The following is a 13,997-nucleotide window of genomic DNA, read 5'->3' on the forward strand; positions in this document are numbered from 1 at the left end:
GCCACAGGCTACAGGACAGAGAGAGGGAGGACTGAAAAGACAGGGAGGCAGGGAGCCACTCAGAGCGAGATGGAGAAAGACGGTGCGGGGGGGGGGGAGCGCAAAAAAAAAAATTTTGCAGCAGGTAAGGAAAGAGAGGGGGCCAGGGGAGAGACAGGGAGGGCCCAGGATGCACAAGAGAGGCAATGGGGCCCCAGTGGCCCAGGACTCACCGTGACTCTCGCTCTCAGCGCTGCTGGCACAATTTAGCCGTTCAGATGCTTGTTTCCCCTTCTCTCCTCCCTGCCTCTTCTGCAGCTCCAGACTCTAGGCCATCCTCCACCTAAAGAGAATACATGGGTGTCTTACAGCTCTTACAAGATGAGGCTTCCTAGGCACGTGGCCTAGCTCGCTCGTGCACTACACGCCTGTACCCAACTCCCGGTTACGCGTACAGACCCTGCGGTGCACGTTGGTGGCCTGGCCCGCTGCGGGCTACGAAGGGGGATCCTCCCTCCCTCACCTGCAGGGACAGGCTCTCTCTTGCCTGCGGCAGGAAGGCAGCTGTCAGCCAGAGCGCCTTCAATTTCTTCTTCTTTACCTTTCGTTGGTGTCTCCAGCTTCAGCCGAGGCAGCTCCTGTCCACAGCCGGGAAGGGCTCTGTGTGTCCCTTTTCGCCCCCGCGCTGCAAGGACGGTGAGGCCGGGCAGAGAGAAGCCACGCGAGCCTGAGACGGCCACAGTCAACGGCATCCCCGGGGGAAGGACAGACAACCACGTCCTCAGCAAGGTCTCTGGGAGAGGGAAAGAAGAAAGAGCGACCATCATTACCGTCGATCGACCCTGGCCAAAGCCTCTCCTTGCGCAGGGGCTTCTGGACCCCCCGCTCCTTCCCTGCGCTAGTGCTAAGGGCCCCTGCGCCGAGGGGGAATCCAGTGCGCTCGAGGGCCGGCTCGCTGCCTTCACGACAGGGCCTGGGGACGGCCTAGGCCTACGCAGCACGCTTCAGGAGAGGTGCCGGGGCTGGGGGCAGGCGCGTGGGGCGAGGGCGGGGGGGGGGGCAGGCGCGCGGGGAGGGGGGGAAGGGGCAGGCGCCGGAGGGGGGGCAGGCGCGCGGGGAGGGGGGGAAGGGGCAGGCGCCGGAGGGGGGGCAGGCGCGCGGGGGGGGGGGGGGGGGGCAGGCGCCGGAGGGGGGGGCAGGCGCCGGAGGGGGGGCAGGCGCGCGGGGCGGGGGGGGGGGGGGCAGGCGCCGGAGGGGGGGCAGGCGCCGGAGGGGGGGCAGGCGCGCGGGGTGAGGGGGTGGGGGGGGGGGGCAGGCGCCGGAGGGGGGGCAGGCGCGCGGGGCGAGGGGGTGGGGGGGGGGGCAGGCGCCGGAGGGGGGGCAGGCACGAGGGGGAGGGGGTGGGGGGGGCAGGCGCCGGAGGGGGGGCAGGCGCGAGGGGGTGTGGGGGGGCAGGCGCCGGAGGGGGGGCAGGCGCGAGGGGGTGTGGGGGGGCAGGCGCCGGAGGGGGGGCAGGCGCGCGGGGCGAGGGGGTGGGGGGGGGGGCAGGCGCCGGAGGGGGGGCAGGCGCGAGGGGGTGTGGGGGGGCAGGCGCCGGAGGGGGGGGCAGGCGCGCGGGGCGAGGGGGTGGGGGGGGGCAGGCGCCGGAGGGGGGGCAGGCGCGCGGGGGAGGGGGTGGGGGGGGCAGGCGCCGGAGGGGGGTGCAGGCGCGCGGGGCGAGGGAGGGGGGGCAAGCGCGCGGGGCGAGGGGGGGGGGCAGGCGCGCGGGCAAGGCGGCCCAGGGGAGGCTGAGGGGGAGCTCCGGTGAGCCGGGGAGGCGGCCATCTTAGGCGTCCTGGGCAGGGGAAAAGAGCATCATCCTCCTCCCTTCTGTCAGCTCCCGGGGAACTCACCGCTTCTCGGGGAGCGGCCGCACCTGGAAGCCCCCAGAAATCAACACGAATCCAACCCCAAAAATACACCTCGCGGTCCGTACGCGGCACGGCCGCCCGCCACCCGAGCGCCGGAACACCGCGCCTCCCGCCGCGCCCCGGCGAACCACGTGACAGGGCCGGCGGCCGCGCGCCACAAGGACTACAGCTCCCGGCACGCCGCGAGCCCGCCCTCCCCGCTCTCTCACCCTGCGGGGCACCGTCCCTCCCGCCGATGCACCCGGAAGCCCCACCGAGCCCTCAGCACAGCCTCGCTCTCCCCACCGCCCGCTCCGACCCGCCGCTGCCCCGCCGCAGCCCTCCTCGGGGCTTCACCCGGGACCCAGCCGTCCACCACCCAGCCCCCGCTCACCTCCTCCGTCGCTACAGTCGCAGCCCGCTGACGCTCGGCCACAGCTCCGCCCCGTCCCGCCCTCGGCTCGCACTGGCCCCCCGGAGCAGGGCACCACCCCTTTTCCAGGTAGGAGCCGGCACCGCCAGCCCCACTGCCCGCACCTGGGGCTCCTCCATCCAGACCCCGCCCACAGCTGAGGCGCAGCAGCAACGGGGGGCCCCCTCCCCTCACCCCCACAGTGCACCACCTCCTCCCCGGGCTCCATCACAGCCCCTTGCCCCACGCAAAGGGAGCGCAAACGCAGCCCCGAGGGCAAAGGAGAGGGCAGGTGTTTGTGCAGGCAGCGCGCATGTAACAAGTCCCAGGAGCGATTCGTGGCTCAGGGTCCCCAAAGCTCCCCCTGCCCCCAGGCCACCTCGGCCGCCATTGCCAGAGCCGCACGGAGCTGGTTTTGGCTAGGATAGTGCTCATTTTCTCCATAGTAGCTAGGAAAGGATAAGTTTTGGATTTATGTTCAAAACAGCGTTAACAATGTAGAGATGTGCTGAGCACTGCTTCCACAGTCAGAGCCTCTTCTGGTTCTCTCAGTGCCCCACCAGCAAGTAAGCTGGGAGAGGACACAGCTGGGAAAGCTTTCCCAGCTAACTGACCAAAGGGATATTCAATACCATTTGACATCACACTGAGTACATGCAGCTGGGGAAGAAGGGGGAGTCCTTAGGGGCTACGGCATTTCACTCCCTAAGTAACCATTACACTTGACAGAGCCCTGCTTTCCCAGAGAAGGCTCAACACCTGCCCACCGAAAAGGAGGAGTGAATTAATTCCTTGCTTTGCTTTCACGCACAGCTGTTGCTCTACCTATTAAACACCCATGATTTTTCTCACTTTTACCCTTCCAGCTCTCTCCCCCAGCCCACTGAGGGTGGAGCGAGCAAGCAGCTCCCTGGTGCAGAGTTGCCAGCTGGGGCTAAACCACGGCACACGCTTGTCCTCGTTTGGCAGGGAGCGGACCGTCCATTGCCTGGCTCCTGGAGCGACGGGCTGCTGGGCAGAGGGGGAGGCCACCAAAGGTAAGGAGCAGGGCACAGGACAGTAGGAAGAGAGAAGAGAAAAGCGGCATGCGGCTGGACGGGGCGGGGGGGGTGTGTGCATGTAGTGAGAAGGCACAAGGCAGGGAACAGGACAGCCAGAGAAGGACAGGGAGCCTGACTGAGGTGGAGATAAAAGCAGCAGAGAGAGGGGAAGAGAGGCAGCAGAAAGTGGGAAGAGCAGGACAGAGACCAAGAAAGAACGATGAGGAGCAGGCTGGAAACACACAAAGAACCTGGGGCAGGCAGCACGACAGCGAGGGAGGAATGAAGACTAGGGGCAGAAAGCTGACAGAGCAAGATGGAGAAAGACAAGAAAAGCGACAAGAACAGGGCAGAGAGGGAAGAAAGAAGCCACAGGGACAGGGAGCCGAGACAGCCAACGACAGAGGGAAGGGGCCGGGGAGGGAAAACCACAAAACGAACCACGGGGCTACGTGGTACAGAGCATGAGCAGGGAGGGAATTAACAATTAGGGACAGGGAGCCAGAGGAAAAAGAAAATACACCAAAAGGGAGACGGAGAGCAAAAGGAATCGCAATGCGTACAGAAAGAAGAGAGAGAACCAATTCTAAAATAGGGACATGGGGAAGCCAGAAAGGACAAAAGCTACAGGCTACAGGGCAGAGAGGGAAGAATTAACGAATAGACACAGAGAGCTGGGCAGAAAGAGACGGAGAAAGGCTAAAGATCACACGGCCACCAGGGAAGAGAGGGAGGAATTTAAAAAACAGGGGCAAGAAGCCAGAGAGAGGGAGAGAGAGGCAACAATAAAATGGGGACGGGCCACAGGGCAGCGAGGAGGGAACCGACGAATGAGAAAGAGGCCAAAGAGAACACAATGTAGTATGGAAAAAAGGAACAGCGGCCTAGGGGGAAGGAGGAATTAAAGATCAGGCACTGGGAGGCAGACAGAGACAAACGAAGAAACAAGTGAAAACAAACCAACAGCAATGGGCTAGCAAGACAGAGAGGGAGGAAATTGGGCAATAAATCATAGCAGCAAGGAGCTGGACAGAGAGAGATGAGGACAAACAAACAGCACGGGTCTACGTGACAGAGAACGTGGAATTAGAACACAGAGAGGGAGCCTGTCAGAGGTGGAGATAAAAGCAGCAGAGAGGGGAAGAGAGGCAGCAGAAAGTGGGAAGAGCAGGACAGAGACCAAGAAAGAACGATGAAGAGCAGGCTGGAAACACACAAAGAACCTGGGGCAGGCAGCACGACAGCGAGGGAGGAATGAAGACTAGGGGCAGAAAGCTGACAGAGCAAGATGGAGAAAGACAAGAAAAGCGACAAGAACAGGGCAGAGAGGGAAGAAAGAAGCCACAGGGACAGGGAGCCTAGACAGCCAACGACAGAGGGAAGGGGCCGGGGAGGGAACACCACAAAACGAACCACGGGGCTACGTGGTACAGAGCATGAGCAGGGAGGGAATTAACAATTAGGGACAGGGAGCCAGAGGAAAAAGAAAATACACCAAAAGGGAGACGGAGAGCAAAAGGAATCGCAATGCGTACAGAAAGAAGAGAGAGAACCAATTCTAAAATAGGGACATGGGGAAGCCAGAAAGGACAAAAGCTACAGGCTACAGGGCAGAGAGGGAAGAATTAACGAATAGACACAGAGAGCTGGGCAGAAAGAGACGGAGAAAGGCTAAAGATCACACGGCCACCAGGGAAGAGAGGGAGGAATTTAAAAAACAGGGGCAAGAAGCCAGAGAGAGGGAGAGAGAGGCAACAATAAAATGGGGACGGGCCACAGGGCAGCGAGGAGGGAACCGAGGAATGAGAAAGAGGCCAAAGAGAACACAATGTAGTATGGAAAAAAGGAACAGCGGCCTAGGGGGAAGGAGGAATTAAAGATCAGGCACTGGGAGGCAGACAGAGACAAACGAAGAAACAAGTGAAAACAAACCAACAGCAATGGGCTAGCAAGACAGAGAGGGAGGAAATTGGGCAATAAATCATAGCAGCAAGGAGCTGGACAGAGAGAGATGAGGACAAACAAACAGCACGGGTCTACGTGACAGAGAACGTGGAATTAGAACACAGAGCGGGAGCCTGTCAGAGGTGGAGATAAAAGCAGCAGAGAGGGGAAGAGGGGGAGCAGAAAGAGGGAAGAGCAGGACAGAGACCAAGAAAGAACGATGAGGAGCAGGCTGGAAACACACAAAGAACCTGGGGCAGGCAGCACGACAGCGAGGGAGGAATGAAGACTAGGGGCAGAAAGCTGACAGAGCAAGATGGAGAAAGACAAGAAAAGCGACAAGAACAGGGCAGAGAGGGAAGAAAGAAGCCACAGGGACAGGGAGGTGAGACAGCCAACGACAGAGGGAAGGGGCCGGGGAGGGAAAACCACAAAACGAACCACGGGGCTACGTGGTACAGAGCATGAGCAGGGAGGGAATTAACAATTAGGGACAGGGAGTCAGAGGAAAAAGAAAATACACCAAAAGGGAGACGGAGAGCAACAGGAATCGCAATGCGTACAGAAAGAAGAGAGAGAACCAATTCTAAAATAGGGACATGGGGAAGCCAGAAAGGACAAAAGCTACAGGCTACAGGGCAGAGAGGGAAGAATTAACGAATAGACACAGAGAGCTGGGCAGAAAGAGACGGAGAAAGGCTAAAGATCACACGGCCACCAGGGAAGAGAGGGAAGAATTTAAAAAACAGGGGCAAGAAGCCAGAGAGAGGGAGAGAGGCAACAATAAAATGGGGACGGGCCACAGGGCAGCGAGGAGGGAACCGAGGAATAAGGAAAAGAGGCCAAAGAGAACACAATGTAGTATGGAAAAAAGGAACAGCGGCCTAGGGGGAAGGAGGAATTAAAGATCAGGCACTGGGAGGCAGACAGAGACAAACGAAGAAACAAGTGAAAACAAACCAACAGCAATGGGCTAGCAAGACAGAGAGGGAGGAAATTGGGCAATAAATCATAGCAGCAAGGAGCTGGACAGAGAGAGATGAGGACAAACAAACAGCACGGGTCTACGTGACAGAGAACGTGGAATTAGAACACAGAGAGAGGGAGCCGGACAGAGAGGGGCCGAGAGAAAAATCTAGACAGGCTACAGTGGGCAGAGGCAGGAATTAAAACCTAGGGACAGGGAGCTGGACAGAGAGAGATGGAGATCACAGGGAACAGCGGTGGGTGCAGGAAGAGCAAGAATTCAAGAATAGGGAAAGGGAGCTGGACAGAGAAGAACTCAGAAAGGCAAGAACAGTAGCAGGGTACAGAGCAGAGAAGACGAATAAAAAGCGCGGGGGGAGCGTTGAGGCAGACAGAGAGATTAAGAAAATGTCACGGGCTACGTGGCAAAGCAGGAGGAATTCAGAAACGGGGACGGGAACCAAGGAAGAGTGAGTTGGTGAAGGATAACGGGCATTAAAAGTGAGGGACGGGGAGCTGGGAAAAGCGAGAGGCAGAGAAAAACAGGATCACACAAAGCCAAAAAAGAAGAAACAGAACAACAGGAACAAGTGTAACCAAAGCGATGAAATCAATCAACCAGAGACGTTGTTACACTATGGGAACATGGAGCGTACGAATCAGTGTATCTGTTGATCTGCATTTTAGTCCCTAGGTAATCATTAATGTGAACAGAACAATAGGCAATGTGCTTCTGTCAGAAAAGGATGACAAAACGCGGTTTCGTGTAGCGGACTGAGAAAACTAGCCAAGACTGGCAAGATTAAGAGCCAAGAAGGTAAAAGGTAATTCCGGCAGGGGGAAGATCGCGACCACCGACTCACGGACCACCACCGACTCAAGTAACACCACCTACTCAGAAGAGGACAACCGAGCCTGCGCAGTAATTTACATAAGGAAAGAGCAAGTTTGTACCAATCAGTAGACAGGACAATAATGAATATGTCTGACTACGTAAAATTTTGAGCTATAAATTGTAGGGGAAAGGTGCGTGAGGTACGCACGTTAGGAGGAGCGATCCCCCGTGCATCTGGCGCCGTGAATAAAGAATGCCTGCTCTTTAATACTAAATTGGAGTTACAGAGTTGTTTCCAATTTTACCACGTTTTTCAGTAACACAGGGAGCCACACCAAGAGAGCCAGAGAAAGACAAAATACCGACAGGCTACAGGACAGAGCAGGAGGAATACAAAAAAACAGAGCCAGAGCCAGGCAGAGAGAGGCAGAGAAAGAAAAAGTAGCCACAGGCTACAGGACAGAGAGAGGGAGGACTGAAAAGACAGGGAGGCAGGGAGCCACTCAGAGCGAGATGGAGAAAGACGGTGCGGGGGGGGGGGGAGCGCAAAAAAAAAAATTTTGCAGCAGGTAAGGAAAGAGAGGGGGCCAGGGGAGAGACAGGGAGGGCCCAGGACGCACAAGAGAGGCAATGGGGCCCCAGTGGCCCAGGACTCACCGTGACTCTCGCTCTCAGCGCTGCTGGCACAATTTAGCCGTTCAGATGCTTGTTTCCCCTTCTCTCCTCCCTGCCTCTTCTGCAGCTCCAGACTCTAGGCCATCCTCCACCTAAAGAGAATACATGGGTGTCTTACAGCTCTTACAAGATGAGGCTTCCTAGGCACGTGGCCTAGCTCGCTCGTGCACTACACGCCTGTACCCAACTCCCGGTTACGCGTACAGACCCTGCGGTGCACGTTGGTGGCCTGGCCCGCTGCGGGCTACGAAGGGGGATCCTCCCTCCCTCACCTGCAGGGACAGGCTCTCTCTTGCCTGCGGCAGGAAGGCAGCTGTCAGCCAGAGCGCCTTCAATTTCTTCTTCTTTACCTTTCGTTGGTGTCTCCAGCTTCAGCCGAGGCAGCTCCTGTCCACAGCCGGGAAGGGCTTTGTCTATCCCTTTTGAGCCCCACGCTGCAAGGACGGCGAGGCCGGGCAGAGAGAAGCCACGCGAGCCTGAGACGGCCACAGTCAACGGCATCCCCGGGGGAAGGACAGACAACCACGTCCGCAGCAAGGTCTCTGGGAGAGGGAAAGAAGAAAGAGCGACCATCATTACCGTCGATCGACCCTGGCCAAAGCCTCTCCTTGCGCAGGGGGCTTCTGGACCCCCCGCTCCTTCCCTGCGCTAGTGCTAAGGGCCCCTGCGCCGAGGGGGAATCCAGTGCGCTTGAGGGCCGGCTCGCTGCCTTCACGACAGGGCCTGGGGACGGCCTAGGCCTACGCAGCACGCTTCAGGAGAGGTGCCGGGGCTGCGGGCAGGCGCGTGGGGCGAGGGCGGGGGGGGGGCAGGCGCGCGGGGGGGGGGGAAGGGGCAGGCGCCGGGGGGGGGGCAGGCGCGCGGGGGGGGGGGGCAGGCGCGCGGGGCGAGGGGGTGGGGGGGGGGCAGGCGCCGGAGGGGGGGCAGGCGCGCGGGGTGAGGGGGTGGGGGGGGGGGCAGGCGCCGGAGGGGGGGCAGGCGCGCGGGGCGAGGGGGTGGGGGGGGGGCAGGCGCCGGAGGGGGGCCAAGCGCGCGGGGCGAGGGGGTGGGGGGGGGCAGGCGCCGGAAGGGGGGCAGGCGCGAGGGGGTGGGGGGGGGCAGGCGCCGGAGGGGCGGCAGGCGCGCGGGGCGAGGGGGTGGGGGGGGGGGCAGGCGCCGGAGGAGGGGCAGGCGCGCGGGGCGAGGGGGTGGGGGTGGGGGGCAGGCGCCGGAGGGGGGGCAGGCGCGCGGGGCGAGGGGGTGGGGGGGGGCAGGCGCCGGAGGGGGGGCAGGCGCGCGGGGCGAGGGGGTGGGGGGGGGGCAGGCGCCGGAAGGGGGGCAGGCGCGAGGGGGTGGGGGGGGGGGCAGGCGCCGGAGGGGGGGCAGGCGCGCGGGGCGAGGGGGTGGGGGGGGGGGGGCAGGCGCCGGAGGGGGGGCAGGCGCGCGGGGCGAGGGGGTGGGGGGGGGGGGGGCAGGCGCCGGAGGGGGGGCAGGCGCGCGGGGCGAGGGGGTGGGGGGGGGGGGCAGGCGCCGGAGGGGGGGCAGGCGCGCGGGGCGAGGGGGTGGGGGGGGGGGCAGGCGCCGGAGGGGGGGGCAGGCGCGCGGGGCGAGGGGGTGGGGGGGGGGGGCAGGCGCCGGAGGGGGGGCAGGCGCGCGGGGCGAGGGGGTGGGGGGGGGGGGCAGGCGCCGGAGGGGGGGGCAGGCGCGCGGGGCGAGGGGGTGGGGGGGGGCAGGCCCGCGGGGCGAGGGAGGGGGGAGCAAGCGCGCGGCGCGAGGGAGGGGGGGCAGGCGCGCGGGCAAGGCGGGCCAGGGGAGGCTGAGGGGGAGCTCCGGTGAGCCGGGGAGGCGGCCATCTTAGGCGTCCTGGGCAGGGGAAAAGAGCATCATCCTCCTCCCTTCTGTCAGCTCTCGGGGAACTCACCGCTTCTCGGGGAGCGGCCGCATCTGGAAGCCCCCAGAAATCAACACGAATCCAACCCCAAAAATACACCTCGCGGTCCGTACGCGGCACGGCCGCCCGGCACCCGAGCGCCGGAACACCGCGCCTCCCGCCGCGCCCCGGCGAACCACGTGACAGGGCCGGCGGCCGCGCGCCACAAGGACTACAGCTCCCGGCACGCCGCGAGCCCGCCCTCCCCGCTCTCTCACCCTGCGGGGCACCGTCCCTCCCGCCGATGCACCCGGAAGCCCCACCGAGCCCTCAGCACAGCCTCGCTCTCCCCACCGCCCGCTCCGACCCGGCGCTGCCCCGCCGCAGCCGTCCTCGGGGCTTCACCCGGGACCCAGCCGTCCACCACCCAGCTCCCGCTCACCTCCTCCGTCGCTACAGTCGCAGCCCGCTGACGCTCGGCCACAGCTCCGCCCCGTCCCGCCCTCGGCTCGCACTGGCCCCCCGGAGCAGGGCACCACCCCTTTTCCAGGTAGGAGCCGGCACCGGCAGCCCCACTGCCCGCACCTGGGGCTCCTCCATCCAGACCCCGCCCACAGCTGAGGCGCAGCAGCAACGGGGGGCCCCCTCCCCTCACCACCACAGTGCACCACCTCCTCCCCCGGGCTCCATCACAGCCCCTTGCCCCACGCAAAGGGAGCGCAAACGCAGCCCTCAGGCCAAAGGAGAGGGCAGGTGTTTGTGCAGGCGCGCACGTAACAAGTCCCAGGAGCGATTCGTGGCTCAGGGTCCCCAACGCTCCCCCTGCCCCAAGGCCACCTCGGCCGCCGTTGCCGCAGCCGCACGGAGCTGGTGGTGGCTGGGATAGTGCTCATTTTCTCCACAGTAGCTAGGAAAGGATAAGTTTTGGATTTATGTTCAAAACAGCGTTAACAATGTAGAGATGTGCTGAGCACTGCTTCCACAGTCAGAGCCTCTTCTGGTTCTCTCAGTGCCCCACCAGCAAGTAAGCTGGGAGAGGACACAGCTGGGAAAGCTTTCCCAGCTAACTGACCAAAGGGATATTCAATACCATTTGACATCACGCTGAGTACATGCAGCTGGGGAAGAAGGGGGAGTCCTTAGGGGCTACGGCATTTCACTCCCTAAGTAACCATTACACTTGACAGAGCCCTGCTTTCCCAGAGAAGGCTCAACACCTGCCCACCGAAAAGGAGGAGTGAATTAATTCCTTGCTTTGCTTTCACGCACAGCTGTTGCTCTACCTATTAAACACCCATGATTTTTCTCACTTTTACCCTTCCAGCTCTCTCCCCCAGCCCACTGAGGGTGGAGCGAGCAAGCAGCTCCCTGGTGCAGAGTTGCCAGCTGGGGCTAAACCACGGCACACGCTTGTCCTCGTTTGGCAGGGAGCGGACCGTCCATTGCCTGGCTCCTGGAGCGACGGGCTGCTGGGCAGAGGGGGAGGCCACCAAAGGTAAGGAGCAGGGCACAGGACAGTAGGAAGAGAGAAGAGAAAAGCGGCATGCGGCTGGACGGGGTGGGGGGGGTGTGTGCATGTAGTGAGAAGGCACAAGGCAGGGAACAGGACAGCCAGAGAAGGACAGGGAGCCTGACTGAGGTGGAGATAAAAGCAGCAGAGAGAGGGGAAGAGAGGCAGCAGAAAGTGGGAAGAGCAGGACAGAGACCAAGAAAGAACGATGAGGAGCAGGCTGGAAACACACAAAGAACCTGGGGCAGGCAGCACGACAGCGAGGGAGGAATGAAGACTAGGGGCAGAAAGCTGACAGAGCAAGATGGAGAAAGACAAGAAAAGCGACAAGAACAGGGCAGAGAAGGAAGAAAGAAGCCACAGGGACAGGGAGCCGAGACAGCCAACGACAGAGGGAAGGGGCCGGGGAGGGAAAACCACAAAACGAACCACGGGGCTACGTGGTACAGAGCATGAGCAGGGAGGGAATTAACAATTAGGGACAGGGAGCCAGAGGAAAAAGAAAATACACCAAAAGGGAGACGGAGAGCAAAAGGAATCGCAATGCGTACAGAAAGAAGAGAGAGAACCAATTCTAAAATAGGGACATGGGGAAGCCAGAAAGGACAAAAGCTACAGGCTACAGGGCAGAGAGGGAAGAATTAACGAATAGACACAGAGAGCTGGGCAGAAAGAGACGGAGAAAGGCTAAAGATCACACGGCCACCAGGGAAGAGAGGGAGGAATTTAAAAAACAGGGGCAAGAAGCCAGAGAGAGGGAGGGAGAGGCAACAATAAAATGGGGACGGGCCACAGGGCAGCGAGGAGGGAACCGAGGAATGAGAAAGAGGCCAAAGAGAACACAATGTAGTATGGAAAAAAGGAACAGCGGCCTGGGGGAAGGAGGAATTAAAGATCAGGCACTGGGAGGCAGACAGAGACAAACGAAGAAACAAGTGAAAACAAACCAACAGCAATGGGCTAGCAAGACAGAGAGGGAGGAAATTGGGCAATAAATCATAGCAGCAAGGAGCTGGACAGAGAGAGATGAGGACAAACAAACAGCACGGGTCTACGTGACAGAGAACGTGGAATTAGAACACAGAGCGGGAGCCTGTCAGAGGTGGAGATAAAAGCAGCAGAGAGAGGGGAAGAGAGGCAGCAGAAAGTGGGAAGAGCAGGACAGAGACCAAGAAAGAACGATGAGGAGCAGGCTGGAAACACACAAAGAACCTGGGGCAGGCAGCACGACAGCGAGGGAGGAATGAAGACTAGGGGCAGAAAGCTGACAGAGCAAGATGGAGAAAGACAAGAAAAGCGACAAGAACAGGGCAGAGAGGGAAGAAAGAAGCCACAGGGACAGGGAGGTGAGACAGCCAACGACAGAGGGAAGGGGCCGGGGAGGGAAAACCACAAAACGAACCACGGGGCTACGTGGTACAGAGCATGAGCAGGGAGGGAATTAACAATTAGGGACAGGGAGCCAGAGGAAAAAGAAAATACACCAAAAGGGAGACGGAGAGCAACAGGAATCGCAATGCGTACAGAAAGAAGAGAGAGAACCAATTCTAAAATAGGGACATGGGGAAGCCAGAAAGGACAAAAGCTACAGGCTACAGGGCAGAGAGGGAAGAATTAACGAATAGACACAGAGAGCTGGGCAGAAAGAGACGGAGAAAGGCTAAAGATCACACGGCCACCAGGGAAGAGAGGGAAGAATTTAAAAAACAGGGGCAAGAAGCCAGAGAGAGGGAGAGAGGCAACAATAAAATGGGGACGGGCCACAGGGCAGCGAGGAGGGAACCGAGGAATAAGGAAAAGAGGCCAAAGAGAACACAATGTAGTATGGAAAAAAGGAACAGCGGCCTAGGGGGAAGGAGGAATTAAAGATCAGGCACTGGGAGGCAGACAGAGACAAACGAAGAAACAAGTGAAAACAAACCAACAGCAATGGGCTAGCAAGACAGAGAGGGAGGAAATTGGGCAATAAATCATAGCAGCAAGGAGCTGGACAGAGAGAGATGAGGACAAACAAACAGCACGGGTCTACGTGACAGAGAACGTGGAATTAGAACACAGAGAGAGGGAGCCGGACAGAGAGGGGCCGAGAGAAAAATCTAGACAGGCTACAGTGGGCAGAGGCAGGAATTAAAACCTAGGGACAGGGAGCTGGACAGAGAGAGATGGAGATCACAGGGAACAGCGGTGGGTGCAGGAAGAGCAAGAATTCAAGAATAGGGAAAGGGAGCTGGACAGAGAAGAACTCAGAAAGGCAAGAACAGTAGCAGGGTACAGAGCAGAGAAGACGAATAAAAAGCACGGGGGGAGCGTTGAGGCAGACAGAGAGATTAAGAAAATGTCACGGGCTACGTGGCAAAGCAGGAGGAATTCAGAAACGGGGACGGGAACCAAGGAAGAGTGAGTTGGTGAAGGATAACGGGCATTAAAAGTGAGGGACGGGGAGCTGGGAAAAGCGAGAGGCAGAGAAAAACAGGATCACACAAAGCCAAAAAAGAAGAAACAGAACAACAGGAACAAGTGTAACCAAAGCGATGAAATCAATCAACCAGAGACGTTGTTACACTATGGGAACATGGAGCGTACGAATCAGTGTATCTGTTGATCTGCATTTTAGTCCCTAGGTAATCATTAATGTGAACAGAACAATAGGCAATGTGCTTCTGTCAGAAAAGGATGACAAAACGCGGTTTCGTGTAGCGGACTGAGAAAACTAGCCAAGACTGGCAAGATTAAGAGCCAAGAAGGTAAAAGGTAATTCCGGCAGGGGGAAGATCGCGACCACCGACTCACGGACCACCACCGACTCAAGTAACACCACCTACTCAGAAGAGGACAACCGAGCCTGCGCAGTAATTTACATAAGGAAAGAGCAAGTTTGTACCAATCAGTAGACAGGAC

The 13,997-nt window shown here is 59.9% G+C and overlaps 1 long non-coding RNA gene across 1 annotated transcript; it reads right to left on the reverse strand.

Moving 5' to 3' along the window:
* Positions 1 to 565: 565 nt before the first annotated feature.
* On the reverse strand, positions 566 to 8,278 carry LOC135311202 (uncharacterized). The gene is made up of 3 exons (XR_010371005.1): positions 8,091 to 8,278; positions 7,723 to 7,832; positions 566 to 772 (listed from the first exon to the last, which is right to left on the reverse strand). It is a non-coding gene; the product is annotated as an uncharacterized LOC135311202 (long non-coding RNA).
* Positions 8,279 to 13,997: the final 5,719 nt, after the last annotated feature.

This window comes from Phalacrocorax carbo, unplaced genomic scaffold, assembly GCF_963921805.1.
Source record: "Phalacrocorax carbo unplaced genomic scaffold, bPhaCar2.1 SCAFFOLD_52, whole genome shotgun sequence".
Lineage (NCBI taxonomy): Eukaryota > Metazoa > Chordata > Aves > Suliformes > Phalacrocoracidae > Phalacrocorax > Phalacrocorax carbo.